At 37.9% G+C, this 20510-nt stretch overlaps 2 non-coding genes across 2 annotated transcripts; both read right to left on the bottom strand.

Annotated features, from left to right (window-relative positions):
• Positions 1–1676: 1676 nt before the first annotated feature.
• On the bottom strand, positions 1677–1748 carry Trnac-gca (transfer RNA cysteine (anticodon GCA)). The gene has a single exon. It is a non-coding gene; the product is annotated as a tRNA-Cys (tRNA).
• A 768-nt stretch (positions 1749–2516) lies between these two features.
• Trnac-gca (transfer RNA cysteine (anticodon GCA)) lies at positions 2517–2588 on the bottom strand. The gene has a single exon. It is a non-coding gene; the product is annotated as a tRNA-Cys (tRNA).
• Positions 2589–20510: the final 17922 nt, after the last annotated feature.

The raw sequence follows: 20510 nt of genomic DNA, 5'->3' as shown, positions 1-20510 counted from the left end.
AACGAAGGGATGCCTGCAGACTTACGGCGATGATAACTGGCTTCTAGTCTATCGGAGAACAAGTCGGCAAAATGGGCATTCTGCACAACACGCACTGTCACAGTTGTAAACAACCGTAGAAAAAGATTTTTCATTTCCTCTGAAGCATTGCCTTATGGAAAGAAATAATGTCAATGTTCGAGAGTCTCGAGGCTTAGACGTCAACAACCTAATAAAGTTCTTAAACCACACAGTCTGGATATAGTCACGCTGTAAATAACTGGTAAACAAGTTGGTAGGGAGGATATGGACACAAATTGGTGCGGAAGCGCAAGTTGGATTCTTGAGGAATCACCACTTCTACAAACCAACCAAGGAGTGCCGCAGGGCGATGTCCTTTCGCTCTTGCTTTTCAACTTCTATAATATTTCAAAGCTGCCTCAACTACCAGAGGGTGTTTCACTGATCTCATACGCTGCCGATTGCTCGATAATGGCGTCCGGCAATGACATAAATGGCTTATGTTAAGCTTCGCCCGCCTAGTCATCTGGTACTTTTGATTCGCAATGGACTAAGCTTCAGGCTTGCCAGAATACTGTCCTCAGGATAACCATGGGATGCCTCCTGATGTCTCTCCTGCAACTTCTTCTCAGCGAGGCTACTATACTTAGAGTTAAGGAGCATAGTAAGGCGCTCAGCAAGCAATTCCTGCTGAGTTGCTGCCGCAAGAACCACAACATGCAGCCACTTGCTGAATGCTAAGCCTTCACCAGGCGAGTTATTAAGCATCTCTATAACTACACTGACGAGATTTAGGACAAAACACAGCTACAAGTTCTGGATGAGCCAGTTGAGAGGCAGACTTTAAACGACATTCATTGTCAGTCTCTTATCACCTTCCTAAACTTCCGATTCCCGAATTCCGTAATCGGAATCTGATCACAACGCATCGCAGACGAATAACCTCAACTGCCTTATGAGACCTGCGTTAGTTTGACAGACATATCTCTAGAATATTGCCGTAGGTTAAACTACTACCTGTCCAGAATCGATACCGACATACCCAACATATGTCCGGCATGTAAAGATACCCTTTCTGTTGCTAAACTCCTACCCACATGCCGCTTTACACCCATTCACCAAACACTCCTGTCTCTTTGGACACAACCCGTCCAAATGTCCATGTTTCCTGGGCCTACCGTTAGATGAGATATACGATGACGACCAGTGACTGCACCCTACCGGCAAAGCTTGATGAACTGTTACAACAACAACAATAGAAATACCACAAAAACGAAGTCTGTCTCTACTTGACCGTTCCAACGCAGAGTAGGTCTTATTCTTTTTCTAACACCATTACCCGGTACCGCATAGAAAATTTTCAAGGATGGATCTTTCCTAACCATTCGTAAGGCATGACGCAGCCAGTCCCTCGAATACTGGAAGGCCCGTTATAGGAGTTCAAGTTTAGCAGATAATAGGACAGACATGATGAGGGTCTTCTAAAGTGTGTGAGAGTGGAATTTGTTTATGTACCCAGTCTACATTGTGCAAAGTAGCACTTTTTGACAGAAGATGTCGTATTCTCCATGAAAAACAAAGTACTGCTTGGAAGCTAAAAAGAATTTCTTCAGATGTTTGTCAATTCTTTAATGTTTTTGGTGCTTAAAGTATTTGTGAAGAGAAAAAATCTACTTAGGGGACACCCGGGTTTGAACCGGGGACCTCTCGATCTGCAGTCGAATGCTCTACCACTGAGCTATATCCCCCTTTAATAACCCCTTCGCACAAAACATTCAGCACCGCTGGTGAAATAAAAGTTTGATAGCTTTCTTCAAAGTATTTTATGACTCATCAATGCCGCTGGTAATGCAAGAAGCTGCGGATGACGCAACTGTTGCTTGGCAGCCAAACAAGGCAAGTGCACTCCCTATAAGGCAGTGGAATAAGCATAAAAATGATGGAGAATTTTGCAGGTGTGGAGATGAAGCTATGTATATATACTTATATTTTCTAGAATAGATTGATTATTGTTGCGTGTTTTTTGCCATATAAAAAAATGCCGAGCATTCATTGCATGGAGAAAATGCCCAAAACGGCCAGCGAAAAAAAATTGTCAAAAATTAACGCAATTTTTCAGACAACTCAAATTTGCACTTTCACTTCAAAATTCAATGGGTTATAAAACTGCGTACGTGAAATTTTTCTAAAAAATTATGATTAAAAAGTGTTTTAAAATCTTGATAAAAATTTTTTGAGTGTTTTTTTTTTCAAATTTGTACAAAGTTTGCAAGTTGGAGTTAAATGGTTTTTGTTATAAAATGAAATATATTTTCACATTAAAAATATTAAAATTAAAAGGGCAACAAATAAATTGTCAAGTCTCTGTCTCTGTCTCAAAGTCCCTGTTATATATTTATGAAATGCACTGTACAATTAAACAGGAAATATGCAGTATTACTTTTTTTCAGTATTATTTATTAGATTTCTTTGCTTAGTTGCATTACAAAATATTATTGTGCGCAAAATACTGACTAAGGGGACACCCGGGTTTGAACCGGGGACCTCTCGATCTGCAGTCGAATGCTCTACCACTGAGCTATATCCCCTTTTATTTACTTTTCTATTCTTTAATATGGGAAGCCTTCGAATGGCTTAAGTTCCTCATCATACTTTGACTTATTCGGTTGGAAAAGTTAAAAAATTGGCATCTGTTTTATCTAATCGAGATACCGTTATTGAGTGCAGATAGCAGCAGAACTTTGAAAAGCAATTTATGTGAAAAGAAATTTACACTACTTCAACATTGATTTATTTCTAAATTTGTTTTAAATTTATTATTTAATTTCTTTTATTTATACAAAACTTTTTTTCAAAGACAAAATTTGGTTAGGGGCTAACGAAATATAATTTAAACCGCACCAAAAAGGTTATCAAAAAGATGTATAAATTTCTTCAAGACGATACGAGAAGATGTCAAATGGCTGTATGCACGTTTGTATGTATGTATGTATGTGTGCATGATATTTATCTTCAATATTTTATAGTTTTCTCTCTCAAACTAAACTCAGAAGGCAATTTGACTTTACAAGGGTTGCCTGTTATATTTTGCGCCTTGGCAACTTAACGAGTGATGAGTGGTAATTCAATGTTTTTAACGAAAAGTTTGGTGGGTTGGGGAGAAATGTCGTATTTGTGATCGAAATTTGACGCTTTATTTAACGTACTTAGAATTATCCGATTCAAGTCAAATATGCCCCGTTTTGTTCGCAAACTTGTTGCCATTTAGAAGGCAACTTCATTATCCCCCTAGTTCCTGACTAATCGAGCGAATGCTCACATGCCGGTCTCTTTGGATAATTTCAACGATTTTATCAGTCTCTACGACGTTTGGCCTACCAGTACGGGGTGCATCTTCGACATCTACTACACCAGAACGAAATCGATCGAACCAAGGCCCATAAACTTCACACATTTTTGCCGCCGCTTTCGTTGCATGTTTACCTCTAAGGTAGTAAAAACGTAAAATATGACGAATTTCTTGCTTGGTGGACTCCATCTTTGACGCGCTATAACTTAAGACTGAAACGTACGATATCAACACTGTCAAAGAGACACTTGTAGTACATATTATCGTCTTCAAATCGCCGTTTAGTGTGACCCGATGCAATAAAAACAACGCAAGATATGTTTAAATGTAGCGCTCAATTGGCAAAATACGACATTACTTTTTACCCAACCCAAATAACGTCTTCACTTACCAGTTTTACTTGTTCTTTTTTCAATGAGTTGAAAAATTCATTTCGCCCAAAAGATGGATTAACTGGTGAAAATTTTCGTGCGATGATTTATTACGGTTTTCGCCACAGGAGTGAATTATCGAAACGGGGGCCATTGATTTACTTTGACTTTTGGTGTTGAAGCACCACATTTCGCTACTGTGAAACGCTGGTAAAACGTTTTCTGAAGTGGCCCACGATCCTTGCATGATGAATTTTGTGAAGATCGGCCATGAACGGTTGTTGTGCCAGAAACAATCGATGCTCCGTCGTCAATTGATAACGAAAGCTTGTCATGTGGCATATCGCGAGGTAGAGGAATTATTGGGAACCATTGCATGAACAGGCCTGGTAAGTCTATTGACCAGACCTTCATGATAAACGACAAATCGTCACACACCACCTTTTTATCGACTTCAAAGCTGCGTTCGATAGCACAGCACAAACAGGAACGACCTCTATGCCGGTATGTCTGACTTTGGTATACCCGCAAAACTTATACGACTGTGTAAAATGACGACGTTGAGCGCTACGGTGAGCTCCGTCAGGATCGGAAACGACTTCTCCGAGCCGTTCAATACCAATCGAGGTTTCAGACAAGGCAATTCCCTTTCGTGCGAGTTCTTTAATCTCCTACTGGAAAAAACATTCCTGTTGCTGATTCGCACCGCTTTCTACTACAAAAGTGTCATGCTATTGGCGTGTGCTGACGATAGTGATATTGTCGGTCTGAACAACAGCGCCGTATGTTCAGCGTACTCGAGTCTGAAGAAGGAAGCATAAAAAGTGAGTCTTGCGGTGAATGAGAGTAACACATAGTACCTACTGCCAACAAAAAAAGAGTCCTCGCATCTTGGACTATACGTCGCTGTTAGCAACCGTGAATTTGAAGTGGTGAAAGACTTTGTTTAGGTACCAGTGTTAACAGCTAGAACGACATAAGCCTAGAGATTAAACGAAGGAACACTCTTACCAACAGGTGTTACTTTGGGCTCAGTAGGTAATTAAGAACTAGAGCCATCTCTTGAAAAACGAAAACAACGCTGTATAAAAGCCAAATCATCCCCGACCTCGTATATGGCGCAGAAGATAACTGATGACAGAGCACTGGGAGCGTTCGAGAGGAAAATTCGGCGAAAAATCTTTGGTTCTCTTCGTATAGGCGTGAATGAGCTCGTCATCCGATGGAACAGTGACCTGTATGAGCGAGCTATAGCGAGATGTGGGCATAGTGAAGCGTATTACAATACAGCGGCTGCGCTGGCTTGGCCATGTCTCGGGGATGAACGAAAGTGTTCCGGCTCGACAGTCCTTCAAGAGGGAACCCACTGATCGACGGCGAGGAGCAGGAAGACCTAATCTACTTTGGGAAGATTACGTGAGGCATAACCTGGTAGCACTCGGTGTCACCAACTGGCACTAGCCAGCAGCCGCCATACGGTTGTAATGCCATCTAAGTCGTTCAAGTAGGTATATGATGACGTAACAGGTGACGAGTCTTGGATTTATGCATATGAAGCGGAAAAAAACTAGCAATCGACAGTATGGGTGTTCCAAGTCGAGCCCGATTCAACAAAAGTTGTTCGCAAAAGAAGCGTCTCAATGCAAATTATCGCCTTTTTTCGGAATATCTGGTCATATTGCAACTGTACCACCAAAGAAACCTAAACCAGTCGCCCCTCGGCAGACAATGGTAGTCCTCCGACTGTATTTCTGCCATGAAGAAACTCCTCATAAAAAACCATTTGCGGTTTGAGGTCGGCTTACAACTGTAGGCCCCTCCATCTGCGGGACAACATTAAGACGCACACCTTAAATAGGAGGAGAAATTCGGCCAAACACCTAACAGAAGTGTACGCGCCAATTTTTTGACTTATTTTTAATCGCCGAAGACGAATCATTCTTCACTAAGGCAATGCGAGATCTCTCACTTACTCTCACGTAACGGCTTACACAAGAGAGTTTTTAAGCACTCAAAAGGTCGAATTAAGGTCCGTCTTACAACTGTGATTTGCTACCTAATGATTTCTTTTTGTCCCGAACATCAAAAATAAAATGAGAGGTCAACAAGTTTCAAAGCCTGTAGAAGCTGTTGGCACCTTAAACAGCTCGTTTTGAAGGTTTCCACTTCTGAGTGGCAAAAGTGCTTCGAAAATTGGTTCAACAAAATGCAGAAGTGTATTGACTAGAAAGTAAAATATTTTGAAAACAATAAAGCCATTTTTATTATGATTTTATTTGGTTTTTTTTAGTGGTAAACTATAAATGGCAACCCTCGTAAGAATGTTTGACAAATGCAGGATTTGTAAAGTTCAATGCTGCTGTAGCCATGATTTGCTTCCAGCAGCGGCGCAACACAAATTGTTGTCATATTTCATACAGACTGTCAAGTTTAGAAACTGCAAATATTGCATTTTTTCTTTGGAAAGTCATAATGAAATGAAGAAAAATTTGCCGGCCTTTTGACCTTTGCTTTTTATTAAATATATTTCAGTAACTTTGTGCAATATTTTGCGTCTCTTCAATTGCATTACATTTTTCATTAAGCAAAAACTGTGCTTTTGACTCGGTTATTTTGCCCCTGTGAGGAGAATGCATACGCACACACACACACATACATACAACAGTGACATGTCGAAACTTTAACTTTTTTAACATACACACATACACATATCATTTATAATAGTATTGAATTGTGCTTTAAAAAAATTCAACTTCACTCTCAGCTTTAGTTTCGGGGAGTGCGCGCAGCCACTGCTGCTTTTGCTGTAAGCCACAAATGCCTTAGATGCAATCTGAAAGAAAATGCATGAGAGTTCACTTAGTCAATGCTGCTTTTTTTTTGTTGAAAGAACTAGAAGTTATTCAAATTCATCGTTGGGATGCAAAAGTTTGCAAATTCAGATTTGTGTGTGTATTTACATTTGCAAACCTCGTTGCTTGAATTTTGCCAAAGATGAGTGCCGAGGATGGTATTACTGCGCTTCAATTTGAAAAGGGAAAAAGTTTGATTTCAAAACTTTACTATCACACTGATTTGTATATAAATAATGTATGGGGAAATTGCATTATAAAGTATATTGAAATTAAATATAACTAAATTTTGTAATTTAACTGGCAAATAAAACTTATACACACATACATACACATGAGTAACGCAAGAACACTGCACTAAAAAAATGTTCTCGTGCAAGTAGATCGCCGTTTTGTTGCGCTCCCGAGTGTTTCACATTTTATCAGAGTATTTTTGCTTTAATACTGCCATATAAAAGTGTGCGTGTGAGATAACTTCCTTTTCCTGAGTACTAAAACCTGAGATTTTTTTCAATTGATGTCAAAAACTCGCAAAAATCAAAAGTTTAATTATCACCTCCAAAAGCACCACAAATCGCCACTTCGGCTGTAATAAAACTCGAGAAACAGAGAATCTTGATAATCGAAGAGCTAACAACCGTAATAAAGAGCTCTGGGGAAAGAGTCATGCAAAAAATCGGTGAGTTAGCTGGGCAAATTGCAAATTTAAAACCTTCTATAGCCGCTATTGAGACGGGAGTGACTGAGGTTGAGAACTTTTGCGCCAAGGTTAAAAATATGCATGAAGAACTTGTTGCTGTTCGCGCCCAGCTCACTGAATTACAAAGCAGCGCAGTCGCCACAGGCAGCGTAATAAAGCTGGGCAGTGCAGCGCATTACAAAACACCGCCACTGTGAGAGACGATCTGATTGCGAAGCGCCAAACGCAAAACGCGAAATAACAAGAGCCGTGCACCAATCGTCGTTAAACTGCTCTCTTCGTATGACCGGACCCAGCTCTTCAAATTATTGCTGCCTTGTGCGAGTCCTGCAAAAGATATCTTAAACTCTCTGACATTGATCAGCCCAGATATGGGAATGTATATATGCATGAGAGTTTGCCATAGGCCTTGCTGGAGGTGATGGTGTATGTCTCTGAACTCCAAAAACAAACTACTTAAATATTAAGTAACTAAATTTTAATTTTTTACAAAATTAGACAGCCGACGAAGCTATTAACAAGACTGATAATAATCGAAAGTAACAGTACTGCCCTTCTCTTTTCTAGAGACTCTAAATTAATTAGTTCTAGCCGAGAATTATAGGATGAAGCAGGGTACTCAAATCGTAGGGAACGTAAAGTCTTAAGAAATATTTTTGAGAACCAACAAGAGCCGTACACAGCAGTTTTTAGGTATACGGATCAGAAAACTCAGGTGCATTGCGACAAATGAAGCCTAGAACCGAATACGATTTTGAAGGAATACAACTAATGTGACCACTGAAGGAATATTTCGTATCGAATAAAACTCCAAGATCCTAAAAGTCTGTTACACTTTGTAGTGCATTACTAGAAATTGGTAGCGGCAAGTTATTCGCCTACCCTGCCAGAAAGCAAAATGTATAGATTAACAAAACCAACGCAAGACTGAGTCTTGTCGAGGGCCTATGCTCCCGAGTGGAGTGAACAAGGAACAAAAAAAAAACAACAAAAAGATAAAAATTGTGTGAATGTGTTAAAACTGTACTGTCGCCTCGACAATGTTAAATGAAAAGATTTTTTATTATTTAAAGCCAGACGTGACTTCATGCACAATCGATGAAGATTACTCAAGTTGAGTTGAAGCTTCTCAGCATCCACTGCATCCTTAACAGATGAGAAAATGTTTAAATCATCCACGAAGAGCAAGAAATGAGCAAAAGTAAAGCATTTGCTTATGTCATTGATAAAAAGACAAAAAGGAGTGGCCATAAGATGCTCCCTTGGGGAGCATCTGGAGTAGCAACAAAGTGGTTCGATAAAACTCCATCAATCAGTGTAAATGCAATCAACTTGGAGTCCTTTAGAAAGCGATGGCTGTATGTCATTCATCAAAAACAGCCCGATTAGCACCTGTAGAACGGTCAGATACAAAACCATGGGTTAATTGAAGACTTAATTGCAAAATCAATTTTGTCCTTGTCCAATGCATTCAAACAGTTTAGAGTTGCTTGATAGCTTGGAAATCGGCCTATAATTACGAACATAAATTTGTCTTCCACTTCTAACAAAAAGGTGGGGTGATTGTAAATTTCCATTAATTTAAGAAAGTGCCCGTAGATAAAGATTTCTAAATAATAAGAGAAATGCCAATGCTGGACAATTCTTAAACAAAATAGCTGAAAGACCATCAGCATCTGTATGTGACGAAGGTTTGAGAGAAAGCATCCACTTGAAAATGTCATCAGATAAGATGTGCAGATGGCCAAAATTTAGAGATGAAGATATCTCGAATGAAAGGTCAGGAGACATCTCATCAGCAGAGACATAATTAGGACAAAAAAGTCTGCACATTTTATTTGCATAGTTTTAGCTCTGAATACTCCTAAAATGCTGTTGCAAAGAGTGTTTAAATTTGTAATATTAATCACTGTTATATATTTATTACTGTTAACACAACATTTTCTGTTAAGCCAGCAAAAATGAGTTAACTCATTTCTGAAAGCGAGTTAATTATAGGTTCCCATACTATAACTAGATTATCTAATATACTTATTCGAGTTTAACTCCCAATCGTTAATTAAAAAGCGAAAGAAAAGAAATCCATCGGCAATTGGCTGTAGTGATCGATATCTGGAAAAGTATCCATCAAAAAGTTCAATGTTTATGCTCGTTGTCAAGTTGACATTTCGCACTAAAAAACTATTTTTGCTGTTTTTTGCTTGTTCCATACAGTTGTGAGTCACAGGGTCTTAAAGTCAATAAAGACAAGATTCGGTACATTTTACAGTTTTTCTTTGATAAAGACTAAAATGCGAGCCAGGCCGCTGAAATATTGAATGGTGTTTGTGGTGTCGATACTGCAACAGCTGATTTCGTGCAATTTCGGTTCCGTCGATTCCGTTTAGGCATTTTTGATGTTAAAGAAGATGTTGATAAAGTTGAAAATGTTGTTAAAGTCACAGAAATAATCGAAGCTGACCGACATGTTGGTAGTCACAGCATTGTCCAGGTGTTAAAGATCCACCATAAAACAATTTTAAATCATTTGTGGTCTTGTGATCCTAACACCGATATTTTCGTTAGTGCCGGTCAGCAGTTTCTTTACTTCCTTCTGCTCCGTAACGGCATCCAGGTCTCTGATCTCTACAGTTGAAGTTGGTCGGAAAGTTATTATGGAACCGACCACTTTTCCTGTTTCCTCTACAGGGTTGCCCATATTCGACGGACGGACCCATCTGGTAAGATGGTCAAGCTGTTACCGTCAATCAGGAGCGTTATCGCGATATGATAACCACTTTTGTGATGCCAATTATTTGTCGAAAGCGTATGAGGCAGTTCTTGTTTCAACAAGACGGCACTCCACCACATACAGCTCGCACCACAAACGATTTTTTGAAGAAATTGTTTCCTCGTCGTTTGATGTCGAAAAATGGCGATTTTGACTGGACACCGCGTTCACCCGATTTAATGCCACCTGACTTTTTCTTGTGGGGATATTTAAAATCAAAGGTTTATATTAATAAGCCAAAGACCATAGAAGAGCTCAAGAACAACATCCGTGAGGAAATAGCCGCTATTCCAGCCGAAATGTTAGCGACAACTATGGAAAATGCTGCAAAACGGGCACAATACACCGTACAGGCTCAAGGCGGCCATTTGAGAGATATGATATTCAAAGAGTAATTTCAAAAAATCTACTTGAACCAAATAAAATGATTATTATCGTCAACATCAAAAAATTTGTGTTTTTCTTTGATTAAAAAAAAAACACATGGGTCCGTCGAATATGGGCAACCCAGTAGTTGTTTCAATAAATCAGGGCTAACTGTTTTTCCCACTTCTAATTTAAGTAAAAGAGCGCCAGTTTTGGTTCTTCTTATGCCTTTCACCGTTGTGCTTTCGTATGGTATGGTCTTTTCTCGTATACATTTGAAGATATCAGCATAGCCGTGACCCTCTACTGGCTTTACTAATACAGCCTCCGATTTTGGTTTTGGTATTCGGTCATTCTTCTTTTGGTTCTCCTTAGCCTTCCTTGCTCCATCGTTTCCTTTTGTCGCGGTATTGAGTCTCGGCTTACCTCTTCCCACTCCCATTCCCATCACCTCCTTAAGGGAGATGCCCTTGCAGGCAGTAAACAAACTCACTAGCAGTGAAGCGCGTAAAGGTCAATATAAAGATTTCCATTACCAAAAATATTTTTTGTTTATTTAGTAAAAAAATTCAACTGTACTATTAAGAAAAAAAATTAATTGATGGTTTTTCTTGCAGACAAAAATTCAAGTGAAAATTAAAAATTAAATTTTATATTATTGCTATGTCAGCGCATTAATTATCTAAATATTATTTCAGAATTCCCCAAAGCCCTTTTATCAAAAAATATTGTAAAAACAAATTGAAATATGAATAATATTTATTTTGTATCTTTTGCCGCAATTTACACAAAATGTTTTTTCAATATTTATTTATTATTTTTTATCCGAACACTGCATTTCCTATACTTTTTTAGAAAAAAAAAACGCTCATAAGCGCATACATACATATGTAGAGGGTGTTTCAAAAGACGCGCCTCGATATTGTTTTAAAAGAAAATATGTAAAAAATTTGATTCTTTCAGGTTTTACTATTTTTGTTCAAATGATATCATTTAAATGACCACCATGAACAGGTCTACAGGCAAAACCCGCCAAACAGTCGGATAATGAATGCCAAATAGTTGAGAACGTGAATGTTGAAGGTTATTTAGCAGCACTTTGCACTACAGCAGAAATATTCTGAACAGAATGTCCACTTTTTGGTCTATCACTCATTTTTCTATACTCCACAGAACCAGTTTCTAGAAATATTTTCACCAGCCTTTGACTTGTCGACTCATTTGGATGATTCTTCTTTTCTACAGCAGCAATATTCTCAACAGAACGTCCAGTTTTTGGTCATTCGGATGATGATTCTTCTTCTTCTTAGCGCCACAGTCCTTGGTGAACAATTGCTTCCTTCACAGCTTCTTGCCATCGATCTTGATTTATAGCCACTTCCCTCCAACATTGCACGCGCATTTTCCTAAGATCAGCTTCCACATCTTCTAGCCACCTTTTCCTCGGGCCTCCTCTTTTTCTTTCTCCAATTGGGCGAAGATCTAATGTCTTTCTCGTTGATCGCTCCCTTGACATTCTAGCCACATGTCCCAGCCACCTAAATCGTTGAGACTTAATAAATCTTTCGGAGCACTCTTCTTTCAAAGCACATTAGCTGTTTTGCCTTGTTAGCTTTCAGCGTCCATAGTTCACAGCCACATGTAAGCAAAGGTCGTATCAGTGCTTTATACATTCTTAATTTTTGCTCACGCGATGACATTTAAGATCCGAGCAATTTTAGATTAGCATTATATGCTTTGTTAGCTGTCCGTATTGTGTCATTTATTGCTACCGACATGTCTTGGTTGGCTGATAATGTAATCCTCAAGTAGGTGAACTCATTTACACATTGGAATGGGTATGCGCCACCCCTCAGTTCGCAGTTCGGATAATGACTTCCACCAAAAAATTACTAATTTTGACGCACAGACACACAGAAAGTTGTCCGCCGTCTTATCCTCCTATCCACATGCTGGGCAGAGTGCACTGTCTGAGTTACCTAACTTTTCCAAGTGCTTTGCTTATAGAAAGTGGCCCGTCAGCAGTCCAACCAGCTGCCTACAGTCCCTTCTGCTTAATGCCAGGATAATCAGCGACAGTCGGCCGGACATAACAGGTAACAACAGTTTTGCCCATCTACAGCTTCTCCCAGCGCCAAGCTCACTTGTGGGTTGAAGTAACCCGTTTGCTGTCTGTGTACTTGCCACATGTCAAAGATGTCATAAAAAAGGTATAGTTCAGGAATTATTCTCTATTCCCATTTAGGCGTCTTTTTCGAAAGACCCTTTGCATGCGTAGCTTATGTTAATTTGGCTGGCTTGAAGCCATACACAAACCATTTGGTTTTCGGCCATACAAGTAAAAATGTGCATAAACATGCAAATTTCCGCAAAAAAAAAAAATTTTTTTTCTATGCACATTTTCTAATTCTTTATAAATACAAAATTTCATCAGCATTCAGCAATTAACAAATTACAAATAAAAAAGAAAACATACAACAACAAATAATTGGTGATTGAAAAATTATAAATACAATTCTATACAATTAATTACCAGACAAATTTGCATGACTGCGAAAAAAAAAAACGAAATAAAAGTGACAGATGCTTTTATAAATATTACAAAAATTCTCCTTTGTATCCGATTTTTCGTTATGTAATTTTTTTCCATTTCCATATGTTTTAGATTAAATTGCAAAATTGTTGTTTTTGTTTTTCATACACATATAATACATATGTGTGTATGTAGTTGGATTAGTTGGCTTGTGCGCTTGTCAGCACGTGTGTCCAAACCCATGAGATATGCGATGACCTTCGTACATACCCACGCACATAAATTCATTTGTATGTAATTATGGTTGTGCCTAAAAGGCACGTTAGCTCCACTAAAACACCTAATTTACGCTAATGAAAAGTGCGTCAAAAAGGGATGTGCAAAATAATTATACCTACTCTTAACTGGTGTAAAACTCAATTTACCTTGGCAACTGACACGTCAAATTCTCAGCATGAACTGAGAGGCGTAGGTGTAGCCACATGCATACTTAAACAATTTTATATGTATAGTATTTAACACAAAGAAGTTCCTCACACATTCAGTCAAAAAAGTACCCGGAGTTGGTCAATGAAAATTTTTATTATTCACTCAAATTTTAATTTTCTTAAAATCTTTTAATTTTTCTTTTAATTTTCATTAAATCTACCCGATCTCCGAAGAAATTTGAGTAGATCTCGTGGTGCCAAGGTAAATGATTGATGAGGAAATCGAACATATTGCCTTCACTCTCAGTTTTGAAGATGGAACTAGATGTGGAGCTGACTCGGGCAGCACAGTCTATATCTGAAGCCTTGACCTCCCACAGGATTGCCAAACTAATGCCACGAACTTGTAACACGAAAACAACCAAATTTGATTCATCATTCCCAAGGAAGGAATGTAAAATATTGGTTGGAGTACCGACGGGGCATTGTCTCACTCCATATCACGCAGCTTAAATGGGATTAATCTAGAACGACGCGTGTAACTCATACGAAGAAGCATAGGGAACGTTAGAATACCTCCTTTGCCACTGCCCTGCTCTAAGCAGAACTCGTTACAACTGCCTGGAATGGGTCTACTTTTCAGCTCTGAAGGATATTGCTGACAAAAGTTTAAATTGTTAATTGAAACTCACCAAGCCGTGTAACACCAACTATTGTGGTCTATGTGAGTTCTACTCAAATCAGTCAGATATGCCTAACCTAACCTAATCTAACCTAACCTAACCTAACAGATGTATTATATAATATTTTCCAGCCATAAGTTCAGTTCTCGCCACAAATTCTCTCTGCGAAGTATATCTTCTGTCGATTAAACTTTATAGTAATTTGAATTTTTGAGAGAGAAAAAAGTCAGCAGGAGCCGTATTAGGTGAACACGATTAATGTTCTATGATATTTGTTGAGTTTCAGGCCAATATTTCGACACAACGATAGACCCGTCAGAGTTTATGCATGCATTTTTTCCTCAATAAGCTTTATAACGATTCGGCGGCCGCCGTAGCCGAATGCCATTCAGCATTCAGAGAGAACGTAGGATAGAAGCTCGGTGCAACATCAAAATGAAGAAAAACATTTTTCTAATAGCGGTCGGCCCTCGGCAGGCAATGGCAAACCTCCGAGTGCATTTCAGCTATGAAAAAGCTGTTCATAAAAAAATATCTGCCGTTCGGAGACAGCTTGAAACTGTAGGTCCCTCATTTGTGGAACAACATCAAGACGCACGTCACAAATAGGTGGAGGAGCTCGGCCAAGCACCCAGAAAGGGTGTATCGCCTTTTCCATAATATCAAAAAATATCATAAAGTAACATTTTCTAAGGTGCCCAAGCCACTTATTGCATCGTACCATTTATCTATTAGGAATATTTCTTGATTCAAGGTTCAATTTTACTTCGCATATAAATTAGAATCCAATCCTCGACGAATCCAATGCATCGACCGTTTCTCAGTTTATGGCGTTTGGTGTTAGGAGATGGCGGAAAACTACGTTCAGATTGCGATTGAGTATCATGAAAAACCACTTTGAAGTTGTTTGTGCTAAACTGATTTAGATTTTTTTTATGCTAAACTGAAATCACTGATCTCTGAAATCGGAGGCCTATATGTAGCCTTTTCGCTCCTTTATCTTAACGTGGGTTTTATGGACCATTTATTGTGTAGTCATCTCAGCTGGGCGACCAGAATAGTTTGACTCACTTGCACTACTGGCACTACGATCGCACCGAAATTGAGTGAAGTTATGAATGCCGACCGCCTTAGTCGAATGTATGCGTGCGTGACTACCATTCGGACTACTATTGTGCGTAGGTTCGAATCTCCGTGCATGAAACAGCAAAAAATGGAAACAGTTTTTTCTAATAGTCGGCAGACAATGGTACACCTCCGATTGTATTTCTCCTTATAAAAAACCATTTACCGTTCGTAGGCGGCATAAGGCTATATGGAAAAAACTGTGGAACAACACCAAGTCGCACGCCACAAATAGGGGGAGGAGCTCGGCCAAATATCCAAAAAGGGTGTAAGCGCCAATTATAAATGGTTCCAATCGATGGTGTAGAGTCCGCATAATACTTTTCAAGCTTTTTGTTGGCATGGGTATTGGCGCACATAACCTACTTTTCAAGGGTACTTCTTGTTAAGCAAAATGTCTTTGAATACCTGTCTATTCTATTTTTCGGAGACTGATTGATGCACCCTCGTATACACACATACATACCATATGTAGTCTCGACAATGTACAATAACTTCGTTGTATGCGTCATTTGTCCGATATCGGGGACAATAATTCAAAGTCCTAATCTAAAAAGCTTTTTACTGAATTTATTATTACATAATTTTTGCTTTGTTCATAATTTTTCAAATTTATTTATTTTACCATTATACGAAATGTTATTGTTAAGAGCAAAATCAATGCAAAAAATAAGAGAAATAAAAAAACTTAGTGTAATCTAAGACAAGAAAACTATAAACTGTGTTAGACGTCAAGGATGGTCACACAATGTACTGATTCTTGCATTATTTTTAATAAATGGATGCAGTAAAAGTTTTTTTTGGTCCTCAAAAAAAGGAGCTGTTTTTGTTTCTTAAAGTTTTGGGTAATAAAATTAACTTTTCAAAATAAATGTGTTCTACTTATTGAAAGAAAACAAAATAAACTTTTAGTTGCAAGTTGAAGTTCAAGTTTAAAGGATTTAAGAGTTAAGGCATGTCAAAAACAATAGCCTTTGAGATACAACTTTTTTGGCTCAAGTACATACGAGTACATCTGCACTCTACACAAAAAATCAATAAAAAAAAGTACGAAAAACAGAAAATCAACACAGGTGAAAATAGTAACTTTCGTTTGCACAACTAAGTAATTTTCCAATTTTCCTAACCCACGTGTGTTTACCTGTATTAACTTCGTTTCGGGAGCGCTTCTCAAAGCTAATTGCCATTTCTGTAATAAGTTTAGTAGTTCTCATTGCTACAAATTATTGTCTGTGACTAGGCATTAAATATCCTATTTAGCTATTCGTATAATTTCTACTAATTTCACTCTTCTTTCCCTCAAATGTTGTGGGCTCTTTTCACCAAAAAAACAGAAAAACACACACAAAAAAGGCTCTGCCACTGGCGACTTTGCAACTCATTAAAACTCTGGTATTATTTCACTTCACAAACAATCGTAAACTTTCGAAAAACTAATGTTTCTGCTATCTATTTTATTTAGCAAGCAGCGCAGTGTCCGTTATTCCCTTCTCTAGAGACGAGAAATTATACAACTACGACTACATAGAAATCTTTTCCCCTATGGGTTTTTTTGCTTGGCATCACCCCTATTTTTAATTTGTAAATTTAGTGTTGTTGTACTTTTGGCTAGTTTGCCGTACATACGTACACACGTATTTAATTATGTTTGTAGTATTTGGCAAAAACACTAGTAAAACTGCGTGTATACAGTTTTTACGACTTCTCCCTAAATGAGAGTGAAAAGGTATTAAGTTCCCTTTTTATGTAAAATTATAGTTTGGTGTATTCATTTTAGCAACTTGTTTACAGTAAATAAAAAAGGTTAAGGTAATGAAAATCATGTGCTAAGTTTTTGGTCACTATCCAGTCTTATATCGGGTGGTTTTTGAAGAGCTTGAGAACTTAAAATGTAAAACAAAACAGAAATATTGTTGGAATGAATTTTCTGTATTAGAATCTGATAGATAATTTCATGGCATTTATTTTTTGAATTTGATATCCGGTATATGTCCGCCGCGGCTGCGAGTTACAGGGTCCATTCGATCAGTTCAATTTTTGATAATTTTTTCCAGTAAAACTGAATAATAAATCTAAATCACCCAAATCAGTAAAAATGCGACTCAAACGATGGTCAGTCGGCTGCAATTCTTGCGCTATATTTGCTGTATTTTATAGGCACGCAAGCTAAGATCATTACGTAGGATCGAAGAACATCGGCCCACAAGCTGAGCATGACGCCGAATCGACATTTCGGTGTCTTCGTCAACACTTTGCTCTATGAACTTCACGAAGAAATTTAATAAATTTTTTTTTCAAAGTAAATTTCTATTCAAATTTTTACAATTTGGATGCGTTTTGCTGGCGTAAAACGATTTATGATGACTTGCCAAACCTTACTAAACAGAAATGTCATACCGGCTGTCAAATCATAGTTGTCATAATCGATAACTAAGAATATCCGATACTCTTAAAGGAGGTGATAATTTTCTTTGATAGTCAAGCGGCAATCAACGTTTCAGGTTCATGGACAGTGCGTTCGAGTACTCGGCTTCTAATTAAGTGGTGGCAATAGTTCATTACGTGATTCCTCCTTTTTTACTATTTGCATTTTTTACGAAATATGGCAACAATATTATGTTATGTTATGTTATGTTATGTTATGTTATGTTATGTTATGTTATGTTATGTTATGTTATGTTATGTTATGTTATGTTATGTTATGTTATGTTATGTTATGTTATGTTATGTTATGTTATGTTATGTTATGTTATTTTATTATTATTACAGTTTAAACACAATTTTCATCAAAAACGCAGTAGAAATAGTTGGCAATTCCCCCAAACCTAAAATCTGCAAACCCTAGGTATGAATTTAGAGTGACAGTGTCCTTCTGTCTAAGCTAACATAATTTTACCCATATTCCATAGCAATCTTCTATTTGTGCTTAATTTAGAAAATTTATTATTTATAGAAGTGTCTGAATTTGAATGTTCAGAGAGAGGGCGAAAAAGAAAATAAAATATATTTCAAAGAAAATTTAAAATAAGCAATAGGAGAATTCGTATTATTCTTTAAGGCTGCTATTGAAAATAATGTGTCGCAGAAAGGGCCATAGCCACCTCCGAATTGAGAACAATTAAATCTCAAATATCACCTAAACTGTCACGGCACTTGAGCAGCTACCGCCCCAAAACGAGAGCGTGTAATTAGTCAAGCAATACTGAATGCTATATCACTTAACACACCAGTTCATTTTCTTGAGCAAAGCGCTTTAAAACTCACATCAACTAACTGCTTCTATTCATTACTGCCAATTACAGGTTGACACACTTGCACTAACTTACAACGCACATTCACACTCACCTCACATTCAGCCTCTAAACACCCACTCTTCGCGCGCTCCTTTTAATTAATATATTGGCTTCTACTGAAGGGTCCGATTTCTCAGTGTTTGCGGAAATAAGCGTAAATGTAAGCGACACCTTCTGATGGCGGGCAATAAATTCCCTTAAAGTGAAAGAAATGCTTTGCATTTTTATACAATTTTTTAAGAAATGAATTTTGTGATGAAATTTTCTCGCTGTCTTGTCTACTAATGATGACGACGGTAATTAAAGCGAACTTATTTGCACCCATTATTTTCAGTTAATCGCGTGTCATTTTGCAGACGAAATTATCCACTGAGCGCAACTGTAGCATGGCTGATAATGCGCGCTAAGCTCGCACAGTAACAACATCGTTCGCAAGGATTTGTGCCCCAAAACATGCCACCATCTCCACATTTTATGTTAATTCACAAATTAGGCGTATTTGTGTGGCTATTTTGTCTTTTACCGCAGCAGCAGTGGCTGCCACAGTGCGTTTACATTTTGAGTTTTCTTCGCTATATCACAATGTGACACCTTGTCGCCTCCCCGCATGTAGTTTGTGTTTTGTGAGGGCATCACTGATGCATGTGTTACGAGTCGTGTTACGACTATTTTGGTCTGATGGTCGCTTGACTTGTCACTTTTCGGTGAATGACAACATCTGTGTGCAGCAGGTCGTTAGTTTGCTTGAGTTAACTTCAAGTACGAATACTTGGCTTAAATTGCGGATATTTCACGCTTGCCAGAATATTTGCTTTCACTTGCTTTCGTTTGCTTTCTTGTGTCTTCTCAGGTGGTGGTTAGTTAATTTGTGGTTGTAATCCTGTTCTGTGGTGTGAGTTTCACGTTGACTATTACGAGACGCAAGCTTTGAACTTGGCTTTGTTGATGTGGTGTTTTTATGTGCATATATTTTTGAACTCATGCGAAGGATGTACGCCACTAATTCGGTGGAATAAAGTTAGATATTTTAGGATATTCGTGTATTGCCATACACCCAGCAGCAGAAGTTTGCGCACAAGGATTTTTTTGTTAAATATTTTTCGTATATTTTTTATTGAAATATCATTCAATCCCATATAAGTCAAAACTTTCAAAAAAAAAATTCAAGAAAGTACAACGAATTAAAAAATTCTTATCAAAATTTTAAATACTTCAATTAGAAAAATTAAAAAAAAAAATAAAATTTCAAAGCATGCAGTTTTGTACAGTAACATTCAAGTATGAAGCAGCTCACAATTCTCATTGTTCTTAGAAATTCATGGTCTTATGCATTTTTATGCGTACAGAGAACGCATGCCACGCGGCCGCCGAAGCCAAATAAGTTGGTGCGTAGGTTCGATTATCCGTGCATAAAACAGCAAAATGAAAAAAGTTTTTCCTAATAAAAAAGTGTCTCTAAAAAAACCATTTGCCGTTTGGGGTCGATTTAAAACTGTTGGTCTCTCCATTTGTGGAACAACATCAAGACGCACGCCACAAATAGAAGGAGGACCTCGGTCAAACACCTAAGATATTTATTTAGCGCATGATTTTAGATTTTATTTTGGTTTCATGTATTTTTGCTTATCATAACTTTCGAAGCTTCTTCTTTCTGTTTCACAGCTTCAATGAACTCATGCCTTTTTTTAATGCAAATTTCATCTCAGAAAGTAGATGGGAGTCGTCCAGCGAAGATGCGGTGAATAAGACGACCATCGACTGGGTTCCTGCAATTGATAATTAATAGATATTACAGGCTGCCGTGGGGGAACATCATCACAATTCTGGGTGCTTTAAAAGAAAAAGGATTTCCGAGTAGCGGTCACCGTAACCGAATGGGTTGGGGATGCGGCACTACTATTCGAAAGTATACAGGTTCAAAGCTCCGATCCCAAAACACCAAATGATAGAAAACGTTTTTTCTAATAGTCTCGGTAGACAATGATAAACCTATGAGTGTATTTCTGGCATGAAAAAAGCTACTAATATAAATCTATTTGC

The sequence above is a fragment of the Anastrepha obliqua genome, chromosome 2, assembly GCF_027943255.1.
Source record: "Anastrepha obliqua isolate idAnaObli1 chromosome 2, idAnaObli1_1.0, whole genome shotgun sequence".
Classification (NCBI taxonomy): domain Eukaryota; kingdom Metazoa; phylum Arthropoda; class Insecta; order Diptera; family Tephritidae; genus Anastrepha; species Anastrepha obliqua.
This window is presented reverse-complemented; position numbering and strand designations above follow the sequence as displayed.